This window comes from Aquarana catesbeiana, linkage group LG04 (genome assembly GCF_042186555.1).
Source record: "Aquarana catesbeiana isolate 2022-GZ linkage group LG04, ASM4218655v1, whole genome shotgun sequence".
Taxonomy (NCBI): Eukaryota; Metazoa; Chordata; class Amphibia; order Anura; family Ranidae; genus Aquarana; species Aquarana catesbeiana.
The window spans coordinates 487,227,390-487,245,348 of record NC_133327.1 but is presented as its reverse complement, the minus strand read 5'-3'; the positions used below and the strand labels follow the sequence as shown (position 1 = coordinate 487,245,348).

The 17,959-nt window shown below is 43.0% G+C and overlaps 1 protein-coding gene across 1 annotated transcript in view; it reads right to left on the bottom strand.

Moving 5' to 3' along the window:
- Positions 1-17,959, bottom strand: part of MAP4K3 (mitogen-activated protein kinase kinase kinase kinase 3) — a 1,235,976-nt gene that overhangs the window by 1,154,995 nt on the left and 63,022 nt on the right. The gene's annotated exons all lie outside the window — the stretch shown is intronic.

Sequence of the window (17,959 nt, the reverse complement as noted above, 5' to 3'; positions counted from 1 at the left end):
TGAATCTAGATCTAAGAATATTAGCTTGATGAAAAACCAAGTTAGACTTACCGGTAACTTGTTTTCCAGAAGTCTTTCAGGACAGCACCTGAGAGATAGCGACTCCACCCACCGGAAACAGGAAACACCTTCTTCCTCCAAACTTTAAAGGGAGGCGCTTCCCTACCATACCTCAGTTGTAGTAGAGAAGACCTCCGGCCCCGGCTGGAACACATAAACACATACGTTAGTCACAGCATAGTATATACAATACAATAGGGCGGGATGTTGCTGTCCTGAAAGACTTCTGGAAAACAAGTTACCGGTAAGTCTAACTTGGTTTTTCCCAAGGCGTCTTTCAGGACAGCACCTGAGAGGATAACAGAGACTTACCCCCTTAGGGCGGGACAACAGCTTGCAGGACCTTTCTGCCAAACGCCTGATCATTAGCAGATGTGAGGTCCAGCCTGTAATGTTTCACGAATGTGTGAAAACTTGACCAAGTTGCCGCCTTGCAGATTTGTTCAGGGGTGGCACCAGCTCTCTCTGCCCAAGTGGCCGCTAATGCTCTTGTTGAGTGTGCAGAAATTCCTGCAGGAGGAGACACGCCTGCATGCGAATAAGCCTCTGAAATGGCTAGCTTCAGCCACCTTGCTAAAGAGATTTTAGAAGCCTGGCAACCTTTCCTGTTGCCTGAAAATAACACAAACAGAGAATCTGAACGTCTAAAGAGCTTTGTCCTTTCCAGGTAACATAACAAAACTCTTCTAACATCCAACATGTGAAAACAAGTCTCCTTCTCCCCTACTGGGTTGGGGCAGAAGGTCGGAAGTACAATGTCCTGAACACGATTTTGTACTGAAGCTACCTTTGGTAAGAATTTCTGATCTGTTCTAAGTATAACCCTATCTGGGAAGATAGATAAATAGGGTTCCTTAACTGATAAAGCATTAAGCTCACTGATCCTGCGTGCAGAGACCATGGCAATCAGAAACACAGACTTAAAAGTGAGATATCTGAGTGGCGCTTCTTCCAAAGGTTCAAAGGGACTCCTTGTTAGAGCCTGGAGGACTATCGACAGATCCCATTTGGGAAACAACTTAAGTGGTGCTGGTCTGGATCTCGTAAGGGATCTGAAAAATCTGGTTACCAATGGATCTGAGGCCACAGATCTTTCTAGGAACACTGCTAGCGCAGCCACCTGTACCTTCAAAGTACTAACTGCTAGTCCCTTGTCAGCACCAACCTGTAAAAATTCCAGAATGGTAACAAGACTCCTTGGGTCCTGGTCAGATGAATTACACCACGTATTGTAAACCTTCCAGACCTTGGAATAGATATTTCTAGTCACCCTTTTCCTACTGGATAATAGCGTTGAGATTAACCGGTTGGAAAAACCTTTGCTCCTTAAGAGCTGCTCTTCAGATACCAAGCAGTGAGCGCCAAAGTGGCTACCTCTGGGTGATTTACTGGTCCCTGAAATAGTAAATCATGCCTGAGGGGCAGATGCCAATAAGGCCTGACCGCCATTTTCAGAACGGTTGAAAACCAAGCCCTTCTTGGCCAAAAGGGCGTGATTAGGACAACCGGTACCGTTTCCCTTTGAATTTTTCTTAATACTAAGGGAATTAACTGAAATGGGGGGAAAGCGTAGCAGAGATGGAATCTCCATGGGTACGCCAAGGCATCTGTTCCTAGTGATCCGTCGTGATTGCTTAGGGAAAAAAATTGCGGAACCAAGGCATTCTCCTTTGAGGCGAACAGGTCCACCTCTGGCAGCCCCCACTTCTCGACAATCATGGCGAAAACCTCTGGGTTCAGCGACCATTCTGCTTCCCGAATGGGGTTTCTGCTCAGGAAATCCGCCACTCCGTTCAGGGATCCCTTTAGATGGACTGCTGATAACGACAGCAAGTGTCCTTCTGCCCAACGGAGAATGCTCATGGCTAGTACTTGCAGCGATTTGCTCCTTGTACCTCCCTGCCTGTTTATGTAAGCCACTGCCGTGGCATTGTCTGTTTTTGTCTAGTATTTGAACATGCTGGGCCTGAAGCCCCTGAGCAAATGACTTCAGAGCCAAGTCGATCGCCTTGAGCTCTCTCCAGTTTGAGGACTTGGTCGCCTCTTTCCTGGACCAGTTTCCCTGAGTGAAACCTTTTTCTAGGTGGGCTCCCCAACCCCAGGAACTGGCATCGGTTGTCAGCCTTTTTTCGATTGGAAAGGCCCCGACTAACCCCTCCGATAGGATATCCTGCCTTTTCCACCACCATAGTGACCTCTTCACTTGGGTTGGAACTCTTACCTCTGAGTCTAGGGATTCTAAATTGTGATCCCAAGATCTCAGAAGAAAAGCCTGCAGATGTCTGAAGTGTAGTCTTGCCCACTGAACAGCTGGCATTGACGAAGTCAGAACCCCCAGGGCTGACATGACCAATCTTACCGTCAGCTGCTGGTTGGTCTGCAAAAAAGACACTGTATCCTGGATTTTTCCTTTCTTCTCTGAAGGAAGAAAAATTTTTTGGCTTACCGAATTTATTATATACCCTAGAAACCGAATCTCTTGAGATGGTTCCAGGGAAGATTTTTGGAGATTTAGGATCCAACCTAGAGACTCCAAATGGCTGCATGCTCTGCTTAAATTGCTCCTCAACTCCTCTCTTGAGGGGGCGAAAAATAGCAGATCGTCTAAGTAAGGAATTACTGCGATTCCCTGAAGACGCAGCGGAGCTAGGGCCTCTGCCATTACTTTGGTAAAAATTCGGGGTGCGGATGATAGCCCGAAGGGTAGGGCTCTGAATTGCAGATGCTGAATTCTGCCTTCCAACCTTACCGCCAACCTGAGAAACCCCTGGGACTGGGATGAGATTGGAATATGCAGGTATGCATCTTTTAGATCCACTGACGCCATGAAACAACCTGGAGTCAGAATATTTCTGGCGGTGAAAATTGAGTCCATCCTGAACCTTCTGTATTTGATGGCTCTGTTTAGTGGCTTTAAATTTAGAATTAAACGAAATCTTCCTGTTGGTTTTTTTACCAGGAAGACATGTGAATAGAAGCCCTCGTGCCATTCCTCTGGTGGCACTGGGATTACTACACCCTGTTGCATTAGTTCCTCCAGAGAGGATTTCATGGCCAGGGCCCTCATTGGATCTCGAGGAGCATTTGTTACCAGAAACCTTCTTGGGGGGCTTCTGGAGAACTCGAGAGTATAACCCTGCGAGAGAGTGGTCAGAATAAACTGATTTGTAGTTATCACTGACCACTGCGGAAGAAACTCTCGTAATCTTCCGCCGACCCGCAGAGATGAGTCATTGTGAGTTTTCGGCCTGTGAAGGAGGACGGAAGAGAATTCCACCTTTGCCCTTCGCCTTTTGCGCAGACCAATTTTTCCTCCTGCCCTGAAACTTACTTTCCTGCTGTTGCTGCTGAGTTTTTTGAGGTCGAAAAAGACGTTTTGGGGTCTGCTTTTTCTTTTTGACCGGAAAGGACTTCTTCTTATCGGCAGTTCTGTCTAGGATATTATCTAGATCTGGGCCAAAAAGAAGGTCACCTGAAAAGGGGATACCACAAAGTTTACTCTTTGAAGCTGTATCACCTGGCCAGGTTTTTAGCCATAAAGCTCTTCTCGCAGCATTTGCTAAAGCTGCCGACCTAGCTGACATTTTGATAGCTTCAGCCGAAGCATCAGCAATATAAGCAACCGCAGAAATCAGGGTAGGAAAGGAATCTAAGATCTCCTGCTTGGGGGAATCTGCCACTATATGCGATCTAAGTTGGTTCACCCAGTATTCCAGATTCCTGGCTACACAGGTTGTGGCCATTGCTGGTTTTAAATTGCTCATGATTGATTGCCATGATCTTTTGAGCAAAAGATCCATGCGTTTGTCCATCGGATCCCTTAGAACACCCATGTCTTCAAAAGACAGGTCTGTGGATCTTGAGACCTGTGAAAAGGCCGCATCCAACCTGGGCACCTTATTCCACACCGCAGAAGGGTCCTCCTCAAAAGGGAAGCGCCTTTTGTGGGCTCTGGAAAAAAAGGGCTTTTTCTCTGGATCTTGCCATTCTTTAGTAATGGCGTCAGAAATGACCGAATGAACTGGAAATGTTCGCCCCTTAGGCTCATTTAACCCTGCATACATGCGGTCATGAAGAGATAACTCCTTCTTTTCCTCACTTAAGCCAAGTGTAACATGGATAGCCTTAAGGAGTCCGTCTACCTCCTCTAGGGAAAGCTTAAATTTGGAAGGAGCCACCTCCGCTTCCTCACCCTCCTCCTCCGAATCTTTAACGGAAGGAGTAGGGGACTGCTCTTCCCTGATAGGGGGGCCTTCAGGTAAAACTTCTACCATGGGGAAAGAAATAGAACCCTGGGAAGCCTCAGAAGTGGATGGCTGACTAGCAGCTGGATTAACTAAAGAGTCACGAAAAGTCTGAATCGTGGCGTATAGTTCCTTCTTTACAGAGGCAACCAGATCATCACAAACCGAAGCTGATTCCTCCTTAACTAAAGAAGTGATGCATGTACTGCATAAGACTTTTTTCCAATTTTCTCCCATTTTGGCCCTGCAAGAAGGACATCTCTTTTTTGGGTCAGAGCTTTTAGCCTGTGAGAGAAAAAACAAAAAAGGGAAAAAAAACAGGGGACCTTTTAGTGAGACCCGGTCTCAGCTACACAAGAATCACCCACAGGTGCACTAAGAAGAAACCAGTCAGCCTCCAGTGCCCAGACAGGCCCCTTGCCACTAGGGGGTAAGAAAAAAGAAAATAGACCAAACCCAGGAAAAGGAAGAAAGGCAGACTTAAACTGCTGCTCCTACCTGAGCTTTACTGGCGCCTGTGCCTGTCCCCACCGCTGCAGACGCTGAGTCCTCCATCTCTGGTGTGCAGCTCTCCACCTGTGGCTTCATATGCCGCTTCCGGACTCCCATAGTGCATCTGCACCGGACCGGAAGCGGAAGTAGGCGCCAGTTCCTGTCCTCCCTCCTCCCCTCTCGCATCCACGCCGGAAATGACGCTTCTGCTGACCCAGTGACCCGCCTTGTCACTTCCGCCGCGCCTGACGGCCAAAAAAACATGGCGGCGGCGCACGCGCACCGCCGCTCCTATGACCGCGCGGATCACCGGGTCTACGGCTCTCCCCGAGCACCAGGAGGGGAAGAGGAGCCCGATTGCTACCGCTGCCAAGGCTTGGGTAGGCCGGGAGGACAGCGGGTCTCCAAAAGGAGGAAAAAATGAAAAAGAAGCCCTGTCTCCCAGGCATCTGAGAGACCTTGGCTCCCCTTCAAAAAGATGTTCCCTCCGGGCCGGAGGAAACACAAAAACTGAGGTATGGTAGGGAGGCGCCTCCCTTTAAAGTTTGGAGGAAGAAGGTGTTTCCTGTTTCCGGTGGGTGGAGTCGCTATCTCTCAGGTGCTGTCCTGAAAGACGCCTTGGGAAAGTAGTCTGAAAGGTTTGTACAATTACGTCTAATTTGTGTAAGTTGGCTCCGGGGTAGCCAGGTTGCATGATGGCAACTGTCGACCGGAATGTATCCATTCCAGTCGGTTGCCTTAAAAAAAAGTTTTGGTCTCTAATTGATGATTGGCTGCTGTTACCTCGAAGTCCAAAAAAATGAATGATGGAAGAGCCAACTTCGTATGTCAACACAATGCCCACGCTATTGTCATTCAAGGTAGCTATAAAGGAGTGCAGGGTCCAAAGGAGGAGGAGGTCGTCTATATACCTAGCCCAGAGGACAAATTCCGGAGGGTCCAGGGCATAGACAACATCCTCCTCCCAACGTGCCATAAAGATGTTAGCCAAACTGGGTTTTTTTAGGCTGACTTGACCCCATTTTTATCTACTCCCTCTGCTCTTTGATGAGCGATTAGTTAGGTATATATGGCTGGTCCCATACTCACATTGACAGTCTAGCCTTTATTCCCACACTATGTACACACATTATATTTTGTATTGGTGCGGTAGTATATGTGTTTATGTGGTAGCTTTTTGAATCCATCGCTCTGTGGAATCTCACCTCCTGATGCTATGGTCAACATTCATTTATTATATTTCACATTTTTTTGTTTTTTTTATATTTTTTCCACTAGTCTGCTTGCGGTCTCGGAATGTTGATGTGTCCCTGACATCTATAATGTGTGGTGATTTCGTAGCTTGATGGACTTTTGCGTTTCCGGCGTGAGTGCTGTTTACTTTCGTTGCCTTGACACCGATTTGAGGCTTGCACCACAAATGCGCTCCAAGGCTTATTACTTATCTACTTCCGGGTTTCCCTACGGCCGGCTGCGCGTCATTGTGATTGGTCTTTATTTCGATCTTTATGAGATTGTCACATAGCCTGCTTCGGGACCCCCATTTGATAGGTCCACCTGCTGACCAATGGCTGTCCGCGTTGATTGCACGTGACCGCCCACATCTGTTGGACGGATGACAACCGACCCCATTGGAAAATGATATCGAGGTCTGGTTTTGGTTACCTAACCATCTCTCATTTGTTTTATTCACACCACATCATGATGACACCGACGCTGTTCTTGCAAACCCGGAAGTCAGATTCCACATGGCGATGGCAGGTTTTTAATGTTTGTATTATATTTTTTAGATAAATAGGCATATCAGTGGCAAGCAGGCATATACCCCAGTTGAAGTCTTTGCAGACGAAATGCGTCAGCTTTGATATGCTTGCTGAGCCACTAATTTATATAGCGCTTTTTATCTTGTCTGATCCATATTCTGCCCCTGTTTGTTTGGGCGTCAGAAAATATTTTTTAAAATAAATTTCCCTATGCGGATTTACACTATGTGGAGGCACTTTTTCTTCTTTTCTTTTGGGAATTTCCATCACCTATAAGAGGATTGGAGATCAGGGTTGGCAATCCTGTTACAGCTTTACAACTATGGAGGTTTCAAGCCAGTAACATCTACACCTGATGGTTGGTGAGTAATAGCCAAGGTCTTTCACGAACCTCCCCTTGGATACAGCTCCATATCTACACTTTTTGGGCTAACCTCTCCACCTACCGGATTTCGGTACAAGCTCGTTTGACTCACTGCCCTCGGCCTGTGAGTCCACCTGTTCCGGTAATGGTACCCCATCTTCTCCTCCACTACTTTGAAGTTTTGAACAGTATTGTTTGAGTGCCTACTTCCAACACTGAATACACTGATCAAATAAACTTTATGTAGAGGGCATTAAAGTCATTCATATGAGCGTTTGATACACGTTTATGCGGACTCAATCCTTTCCCCTTCTAGGGGTAGTATTTATCGATCCTTTACAGCTACATTAGCTCTTATATTGATACTGTGTATAGATTATGCTAGATTTTTGTTAACACTTATTCACATATGTATATTATCACCATTAACTTATATAAATTACGTATATATTTCAAATTTTTATAGTATTTAATTTATTTTATACTAGCTACCATACACAGTCTGTACACCTTCACAGGAGATACTTACGATTTATTTTGTGATGCTAGACCTTAAAGTTTCACTTATTTTTTGATTGTTTATTTTTCCGACTTGATCTGTATGTCTTGCAGTTGTAGTCACGCCTGCAACTGTCTTTATATTTGATATCCCAATTTGATATCCCAATATCTCATATGTATTCTAGCTTTTCTATATACAATATTCAAACTTGTCTGTACACATTTTTATTCACGCATATTACTGTACTCATATCTTATTTACTGTTTGGTTCTCCAGGTATCAGTAATTTATTTATTCATTTATTTTTATATCTAGTGACACACACTACTAGATATGTGTTGAACACACTCATTCACATCAACACACGTGGGTTCAAAACACATTTGAGGGTTTATACCATATAAGTGTACACACTTATTTATGTATTCCTTAGTTTTTGTCCCTCACAGCTACTTTACACTCTTTTAGTTTGAGTGTTTTATTAAAACTTTTATTGCACAGCTTACCCCCAGAGTTCCATTCTGGTCAGATTTTTGTGCAGTAACAGACAACACTTAGCGCCACACTTTTTTGTGTCATTTGTAACTCCACAACTTGTCTAACTGTTGTGTTGGCTGCTCGCCACCACAGTTGGCGCGGTATTTCCACCCATTTTTCAAAGTTACAGATGCTCACAAAAAAGATGCTTTGCTATAAGGCTCCGTTCACATCTGAGCGATCAGAATCGTGGACGGAATCGCCGCAAATCTGCCAACGATTCGAAATGGTGGCAAATCGCGGGACGCCTAAGCCATTCCCGTCACTTTCAATGGCACCCCAATGACGGCATGATTGTGCCGCGATTGTTGCCAATGAATCGCAGGGTGCCTGTCGCCCAAAAGAAATACAAGAACTTCTTTTGGGGCGGCAGGCGTCCCGCGATTCTGTTTTACCACGATTCGTCATGTAAGATTAGAGGTAAAACCGCACTGCAATTGGGGTGCCATTGGAAGTGACAGGGATCGCACGGGCGTCCCGCGATTTGCCGCTATTTCGAATCGCCCGCAGAATTGTGACGATTCCGCCGCGATTCAGATCGCTCAGATGTGAACAGAGCTTTAAGGAAGCTGAAGTCAAAATGAAAATACACGAGACACACAAATATCCTGCAAATGAAAATGGAAGAAGCAGCAGCATTGGTAAACTAAAAATTCCTGAACAAACGATTGGATCAAGAACAATCCAGATTATTTCATCCCAGCAGAACTAGAAGATCTGGCTGAATGCAGCAGTGAATGTGTAATAAAACACAACATTTTCAATGATACAGAGCCTTTTTTTTAAGCTTCTTACTAATACTGTTCTACCTCTCAATACCAAGACCTCTAAGCTGCAAATGCCTGCACCACTTCAAATCCGCCACAAAGATGTATTTACACAGCAAAAGACATTAGCTGCTACCATTAAAGAGGAGTTTCAGTTATAGGTATTTTTACATTGGTCCACCTTGGACCAATGTAACTATGTATATACCATACCTGGCCAATCCCCATGGAAGCTGGAAGTTGCTGAAGCAGAAACCACTACTACAGTGACATCCACTTGTTTCTAAGCGCTGTGATGAGCGGATGTACTTCTGCTTTTTGAACAAACAAGGTCAGATGCTCAGCATGGGTGCCATTCAGGGAATGCTTTGCAGCATCTCAGTGAATGTAAAGCGTATTCTGATAGGACAAGTCGGACAGGCAGGGTGGTGACGGCAAATTCATTCACACATGCATAGCATTCTCTGAATGGCATCTGTGTGGAGCGGCTAATCTTCTTTCTTCAGAATGCAGTAGACCAGCCTCAGCACAAGACCCAGAAGCAAGTGGAGATCACTGGAGAAGCAGTGTCTAGTGACTGTAATGTCATTATAAAGTGTACAAAATGTGACAATGAAAAGCATGTTACAATTATGCATCCTGACAAACCACAGCACCCCTGGTACATCCAGCCCTTTCCTCCCAATGTACTGAGGTCTGTTGGAAAGGCTCCAATTCCAAATGCTGTGCCAAGGTATGTCCAGTCAAGATATATCCAGGACAACCGGAGAATGATTCCAGGATGTACACCATAATAGATGAACAAAATGAATGGGAACTAGTGCGCAAAACCACAATGTGGGCAAGAAAATCTTGAACCTGACGGTAAACCACCCGATGGAGAGCCGCCAACATAGACAGGTCCACTCAGTTCCCCAAAATACAATTAAATAAAAGATATGTGGCGCTATTCCATCAATCAGTAGTACCACTTGAAATATAAAATAATGGGCCGATCAAACCCCACCTTCTACAGTAAATATCCGGAGAAAGTACCCAATAAATATTAGCATACCAAGTGAATAAAAAATAAAAATGGTGGAGATACAATTCTAAGGTATGGGAAAATTAAAATCTATCAATATACTATCAAGTGCTTAATCAACAATACCAGTTTCCCCTCGTTAAGTAAAAACAAAATATTTTTCTATGTGGATCTGTGAAAAAATCAAACTAACTTCTCAAATAAGATGCTCAAAACCAAAGTACATGTGATAATGATGAATCAGTGCCTTACAAACAAATCAATACCTCATACATATTCACTGTGAATGAAATAAATAAATATATGGATATAAATATGACTAATATGGTAAAGTGACCCTTAATCGTGAGTATGCATATACAGATATTAAAGTGACAAAATAGTGCAAAGATGTTCAGCATAAAATGTGCAATAATTAATACATAGCCAAATGCAAATTTCAATCGTACCATAAAATTATAATAAATAAATAATAAAAATAATAAATTAATAGGGCAGCCAATCCCACCACAGGGATGCTGTCCCAAACAGTGACAATGGTGTAGTAAAGTCCAAAAAAGTGCAGTAGTGATAAAGTGGTTTCCACAGCAAAGTGCAGTGATCTTTTCTTTTTTCTATGCACGTTTTAGTGCATCTCCCAAGTGTTTCCCCCAGCCTCTCACCTCCAGAAGCGGCCCCCAATGGGCCAAGTAGAGCGGGTGGATAATAACTAGGAAAGGATGTGTTCCCTGCAGCGTGTCTTTAAGCATCAAATGAGTCTGTCTCTCATCCCCAGCTTCCAGCGCTTTCAGCGGTCCCAGCAATTTAATCAAGAACAGAGGAGAGGTCTCATGGTGTAGTATTTAAAACATTTATTTGAAAAAAACGTAATAACTTACATTAAAAATAAGCAGCAAACGGTAGATGTAAGTAAAGCTTCCGGGTTCGTGCTGTGACGCAACGCGTCAGAGTAGGAGGAGTCAGGTGCCGACGCTTCACGGGGACGGCCGAACCCGGAAGCTTTACTTACATCTACCGTTTGCTGCTTATTTTTAATGTAAGTTATTACGTTTTTTTCAAATAAATGTTTTAAATACTACACCATGAGACCTCTCCTCTGTTCTTGATTAAATTGCTGGGACCGCTGAAAGCGCTGGAAGCTGGGGATGAGAGACAGACTCATTTGATGCTTAAAGACACGCTGCAGGGAACACATCCTTTCCTAGTTATTATCCACCCGCTCTACTTGGCCCATTGGGGGCCGCTTCTGGAGGTGAGAGGCTGGGGGAAACACTTGGGAGATGCACTAAAACGTGCATAGAAAAAAGAAAAGATCACTGCACTTTGCTGTGGAAACCACTTTATCACTACTGCACTTTTTTGGACTTTACTACACCATTGTCACTGTTTGGGACAGCATCCCTGTGGTGGGATTGGCTGCCCTATTAATTTATTATTTTTATTATTTATTTATTATAATTTTATGGTACGATTGAAATTTGCATTTGGCTATGTATTAATTATTGCACATTTTATGCTGAACATCTTTGCACTATTTTGTCACTTTAATATCTGTATATGCATACTCACGATTAAGGGTCACTTTACCATATTAGTCATATTTATATCCATATATTTATTTATTTCATTCACAGTGAATATGTATGAGGTATTGATTTGTTTGTAAGGCACTGATTCATCATTATCACATGTACTTTGGTTTTGAGCATCTTATTTGAGAAGTTAGTTTGATTTTTTCACAGATCCACATAGAAAAATATTTTGTTTTTACTTAACGAGGGGAAACTGGTATTGTTGATTAAGCACTTGATAGTATATTGATAGATTTTAATTTTCCCATACCTTAGAATTGTATCTCCACCATTTTTATTTTTTATTCACTTGGTATGCTAATATTTATTGGGTACTTTCTCCGGATATTTACTGTAGAAGGTGGGGTTTGATCGGCCCATTATTTTATATTTCAAGTGGTACTACTGATTGATGGAATAGCGCCACATATCTTTTATTTAATAGATGAACAAAGCAACAGATCTCTGGTTAAGGGTGCATTCACACTTGCAAATGCACTTTCTCTGTGATTAGATGCGAGAACCCAAGCAGAGGTACCAACAATTAGCAGCAGAAAGCAATGGGCTCATTTGCTTATGCAGAAATCACCTGCAAGTGATCGGCCTTGGACTCAGACATCCTGCATTCAGGGTCAATCACTTGCATGTGATTGCTGTATGAGTGATTACATGTGAGTGGGCGCGATTAGCTTTAGGAGCCAGCAGTCTCCCATTGCTTTTAATGGGGCTGCATCCCGCAGCTAATGCCAGGAACCCCCATTGGGGTTCTCGTATCTAATTGCAGAGGGGGTGGATTTGCAAGTATGACTGCACCCTAAACAAAAATTCATTGGGATCTTTGGCATTAAAGGTTTCCTCATTTAAAAGAAAATATGCACACACCCTTGCCAAAACAATAAAGCAGAACTTTACATTTTTTTTACATAGTTACATAGTAGGTGAGGTTGGTTCAAGTCCAACCTATGCGTGTGATTATATGTCAGTATTACATTGTATATTCCTGTATATTGTGGTCGTTCAGGTGCTTATCTAAAAGCTTTTTGAAACCATCGATGCTCCCTGCTGAGACCACTGCCTGTGGAAGGGAATTCCACATCCTTGCTGCTCTTACAGTAAAGAAATTATCTATGTAGTTTAAGGTTAAACCTCTTTTCTTCTAATTTTAATGAGCGGTCACATGTCTTATTAAACTCCCTTCCGCGTAAAAGTTTTATCCCTATTGTGGGGTCAACAGTAATTTGTAAATTGAAATCATATCCACTCTCAAGCATCTCTTCTCCAGAGAGAACAAGTTCAATGCTCGTAACCTTTCCTCATAACGAATATCCTCCAGACCCTTTATTAGCTTTGTTGCCCTTCTTTGTACTCGCTCCATTTCCAGTACATCTTTCCTGGACAGCATACTCCGGGTGCGGCCGGACCAAAGTCTTGTAGAGCGGGAGAATTATCGTTTTATCTCTGGAGTTAATCCCCTTTTTAATGCATGCCGATAGGTTTGCTTTGCTAGCAGCAGCTTGGCATTGCATGCCATTTCTGAGCCTATCATCTACTAGGACCCCCAGGTCCTTTTCCATCCTAGATTGCCCCAGAGGTTCTCTTCCCCAGTGTATAGATTACATTCATATTTTTGCCACCCAACTGCATTATTTTACATTTTTCTACATTAAACCTCATTTGCCAAGTAGTTGCCCACCCCCCCATAAATTGGTTCAGATCTTTTTGGAAGGATTCCACATCCCGCGGATTAGTTATTGCCCTGCTTAGCCTAGTATCCTCCACAAATACAGAGATTGAACTGTTTTCCCCATCCTCCAGATCATTTATGAACAAATTAAATAGGATTGGTCCCAACACAAAACCCTTGGGGGCCCCACTACCCACCCCTGACCATTCCGATTACTCCCCATTTATCACCACCCTCTGAACTCACCCTTGTAGCCATCTAGCATTGCTCCCATTTGATCTTGCTGGAGGCTGGCATTTTGCTCAAAGCACCTGAACAGCAGTAAGTCAAAAAGCAGAACTAAACCCATCGATTTAACGATTTCAAAAAACAAAAAATATCAAAGTGCAAGCGTTTATTGCTCTAACAGTAGCGCTGTGATATATAAATAATCTCCATACAAATAATCAAATCTTGTCCGTCAAAGACACTTACAGAATTAAAAAAATAAATATAATAAAAATAACAAAAAGTCCACCCAGTGTCACTTGTGCTAATAAAAACCACCAAGTACTGCTCTCAATGACCAACAATGTTTCCAGTCTTCTCTAATAGGGATGTCTTTCACAGAAACACCTCCTCATGTGCACAGGTGATCCCTCTCCCAACAGAAAATAACTCACCAGATGATCATGCCTCTCACTCTCATGGTTGGCATGACATACTTTGTATATAATCCACCAGCTCTCTCCTCATACAGATGTCACTATATGTCTCTGCAAGGTTGGTATATGGCCAAATGACATAAAAGAAAAAAGATTGCCCACAAAAGTACAGTAACCACGCCAAACAATTTATTAAAAAATTAAAAACCACTCACACATTGAAACTGCCTATAGTAAAGGAGAATTGGATTTTTTCTTTCCTTTTCAGGAATTTACGCATGCAGGTGATGTTCAGCATGTAGGCAGTCTAAGTGTAACTTCAAAAAACAAAAAGGATTTTTCATCCTCCTCTACTAATAAAAAAAATACCAGATAAAAGATCTGATTACGTGCAGTACCCGGGCTTTCACACTGGAGTGAGAGGAGAGGCTCTTTACAGGCACTTTGCAGGGGCTATTTTTAGTGCTATAGCACCTATAAAGCGACTCAGTGTGAAAGCAGCTTTAGTGTATGCATTGGCGAGCATGTGAAAAATATTAAAGAGGGATTGAGAGATCTCAAAGTGTTTCTAAACATTTTAGAAACGGTCATGACAAGGACCCTAGTGGTTTGAGGTTTTGGGGTATTAAAAGGGTAAACAAGCATGGGGGGGGGTGGGATTATTTTTGTCATTTAAGCCAGAGAGAATCCTTTTGGATTTCCAAAACTAAAGTTATGACACCGGAAGGATTAAATGTAGAATTTGATTTAAATTGTTTTATTTCAGATAGATAATATGGTTTGTTTAATTTGGCCCCTTTCTTTTTGTTTTTTTTATTTTAGGGAGGCCTTATATATATTGTTTTGTATCATGATGTTTTTATGGTCTGTGTGAAGGATGGCAGCGGATGTATTAGTATATTTTCTACACCTGTAATAAAGATTTATATATATATATATATATATATATATATATATATATATATATATATATATATATATATATATATATATATATATATATATATATATATATATATATATATATATATATATATTCATTCTTTTTATTTTTTTTTATTCATAGATAATGCTTTTGCAGAAAGTTGGGCTGACATTACTGATCGCTGAGCTGGCTAGATGCCCGTGTCTCCTGTGCCGTGATTATGCTGTTCACCAGCCGTGATTTCCCGCATTGTTTATCTCCATGGCAGCAGTTTAGTTATAAGATAGGATGGGCGATGTCGTAGCTCCACCCTGCTGACGAAGTCTCATTGGGCGTAACGTGTACGGAGGGAGGAGCTATGTTCGAATGACGTCACCCGCTGCCATCCTGTTAGACAGAGCTCCGTCCTGTGTTTTTATGAGCCTTTATTGATAGTTCTTCGTATGATTAAGAATTTTACCGTAATTAAGCCTGAATAACTTGAAGCAGAAAGCACTTAGATTTCTTTCTATCCACATGTGAATGGGGACCATCAAGAGATTTCTGTCTACATTGCTGGACACCTTTTTACCCTTAAGAGGACATACACTTATGACCTCCTGTTAGCTCAGGGGTCCATCTATTATGTTGAGCGGGCAGGCAACTCGGTGGTGAAGAGATTGTCACGAATACCCTGCTTCTCTGGATCTCAGTTTCCACACGTGAATGTTTTGCTGTCTGGGCTTTGTGGTTCTTCTTACCAAGCATTTGGACTTTTATATTATTTTCAATTTTATCTCAGTATTTTTATTGAATTATTTGTGCTGCACTTCTTTATATACTGGAATTTACACAGCTTAGACACTACTGGTAATGGCAGCGATCACCGACTTTTAGTGCGACTGTGATAGTGTGGCGGGAAATCTGGCACTAACCGACATTGGCTGCGAGGCACACTAACACTGATGTTGTGACACTAATACAGTGATAATACAGTACAAATTACACTAGCTGGGAAGGAGTTAACAAAGGGCAAAATCAAGAAGGGGTTAACTGTGCGCCTAACATAGAGCTGGGCGATTTTCTCAAAAAAAAAAAAAAAAAAAAATCTGCGATTAAAAAAAAAAAAACTCGATTTACGATTTGAATCGTGTTGTTGGTTTTTTTTGGACACCTCGCCGGTCCTGAGGAGCTGCGGGCAGGAGTTTTTAGGCGAGGCCGAGGCTTCGGCCTATACCACAGCGTCCAGCCTCACGGACTAGGCCGAAGCCGCGGCCTCACCTGAAAACTCCTGCCCGCAGCTACTCAGGACTAGCGCGGTGAAAAAAAAAAAAAATCTAAAAAAATCGATTTGCTTAAATTTTGAATCGATTTGACCTCTCAACTCGATTCAAGATTTAACCACCTCAATACAGGGCACGTACACCCCCTTCCTGCCCAAGCCATTTTTCAGTTTTCAGCGCTGTCGCACTTTGAATGACAATTGCGCGGTCGTGTTACACTGCACCTTAATTAAATTTTTATCATTTTTTTCCCACAAATAGAGCTTTCTTTTGGTGGTATTTGATCACCTCTGCGGTTTTTATTTCTTGCGCTATAAACAAAAGAAGAGGGACAATTTTGAAAAAACACAATATTTTTTACTTTTTGCTATAATAAATATCCAATTTTTTTTATTTTTTTAACAAATTTTTTCCTCAGTTTAGGCCGATACGTATTCTTCTACATATTTTTGGTAAAAAAAAATTGCGATAAGCGTATATTGATTGGTTTGCGCAAAAGTTATAGCGTCTACAAAATACGGGATAGATTTATAGCATTTTTATTATTTATTTATTTTTTACTAGTAATGGCGGCGATCTGCAATTTTTATTGTGACTGCGATATTGCGGCGGACACATCGGACACTTTTGACACATTTTTGGGACCATTCATATTTATACAGCGATCAATGCTATAAAATTGCATTGATTACTGTGTAAATGTGACTGGCAGGGAAGGGGTTAACACTAGGGGGCGCTCGAGGGGTTAATGTATTACCTAAGGAGGCGATTCTAACTGTGGGGGGAGGGGACTGACTGGGGGAGGTGACCGATCGCTGTCCCTATGTACAAGGGACACGCCATCGGTCTCCTCTCCTCTCTGACAGGACGTGGATCTGTGTTTACATGCACAGATCCACGCTCCTGCTGTGTTACCCGGCAATCGCGGGTGCCCGGCGGACATCGCGGCCGCCGGGCACGCGCACCGGGTCCCGAGTGACACGGCGGGCGCGCCCCCTAGTGGCTCGGGAAGGCGAGGACGTCATATGACGTCCTCCCAGAATAACAGAAGCCTCGTCCAGCCGTCATATGACGGTGGGCGGTGGCTTAGTGGTTAAATCGATTTTTTTTCCCCAGCCCTAGCCTAACAAGTATAATGTGTGCTGCTTTTAGACCCCTTTCACACCAAGGAGCTTCAAAAATGCCCTAAAAACGCCTTAGCGTTATTACCGCGTTTTTGCAGCAGTTTAGGGGCGCTAGCGTTAAAATTAACGCAACGCTGCAGGCGTTTTAACAGCGTTTTTCAAGAGTTATTGAAGCATGTGTTATTGATGCTATCTTTCTGCTTGCATGTTCATCCTTTGTGATATCATGTAAAACAAGCAGTGTCTTGTTTTACTTCAAATCTTCATTTTTCTGGGATTAATTCTTTTTTTTTGGCACTTTAATTTTGTTTAATCATTCTGACCTTCCCACAAGTTCAGTCCTGTTGTAGATGCTCTCTTTTCTGCTTGCATGTTTACCTTTTTGTGAGATCATGTGAATTTTCTACAGCTCAGGGCGGATTATAGGCCTTATTCAGGCGTTTTTACAGCGTTTTCAATTCATTTCAATGGAGAGGGGCGTTTTTGAAGCGCTTTTTTCAACGCCCAAAAGCTGTTCCAAGGATGCTGCTTGCAGGACTTTTCTCAACGCCCTGCCAGCGCAACGCCTCAGTGTGAAAGGGTCCATTGAGATGCATAGGGAGCGGTTTATGAGCATCTTATGAGCGTTTTAATAGCGTTATTTTTAGCGCTAAAACGCCTTGGTGCGAAAGGGGTCTAAGGCCCCTTTCACACTGGGGCGGTAGGGGGCGTCGGCAGTAAAACAGCGCTATTTTTAGCGCTGTTTTACCACGGTATTCGCCCGCTAGCGATGCGGTTTTAACCCCCCGCTGGCGGCCGAAAAAGGGTTAAAACCCCTCGTATAGCGTTTTACCGCGCTATAGCCACGCTGTCCCATTGATTTTTACCACTCCTTCACCGCTCCAAAGATGCGGCTCGCAGGAGATTTTTTCTTCTCCTGCCAGCACACCGCTTCAGTGTGAAAGCCCTCGGGCTTTCACACTGAACAAACAGCGGAGGCTGTTTAGGGGCGGTTTG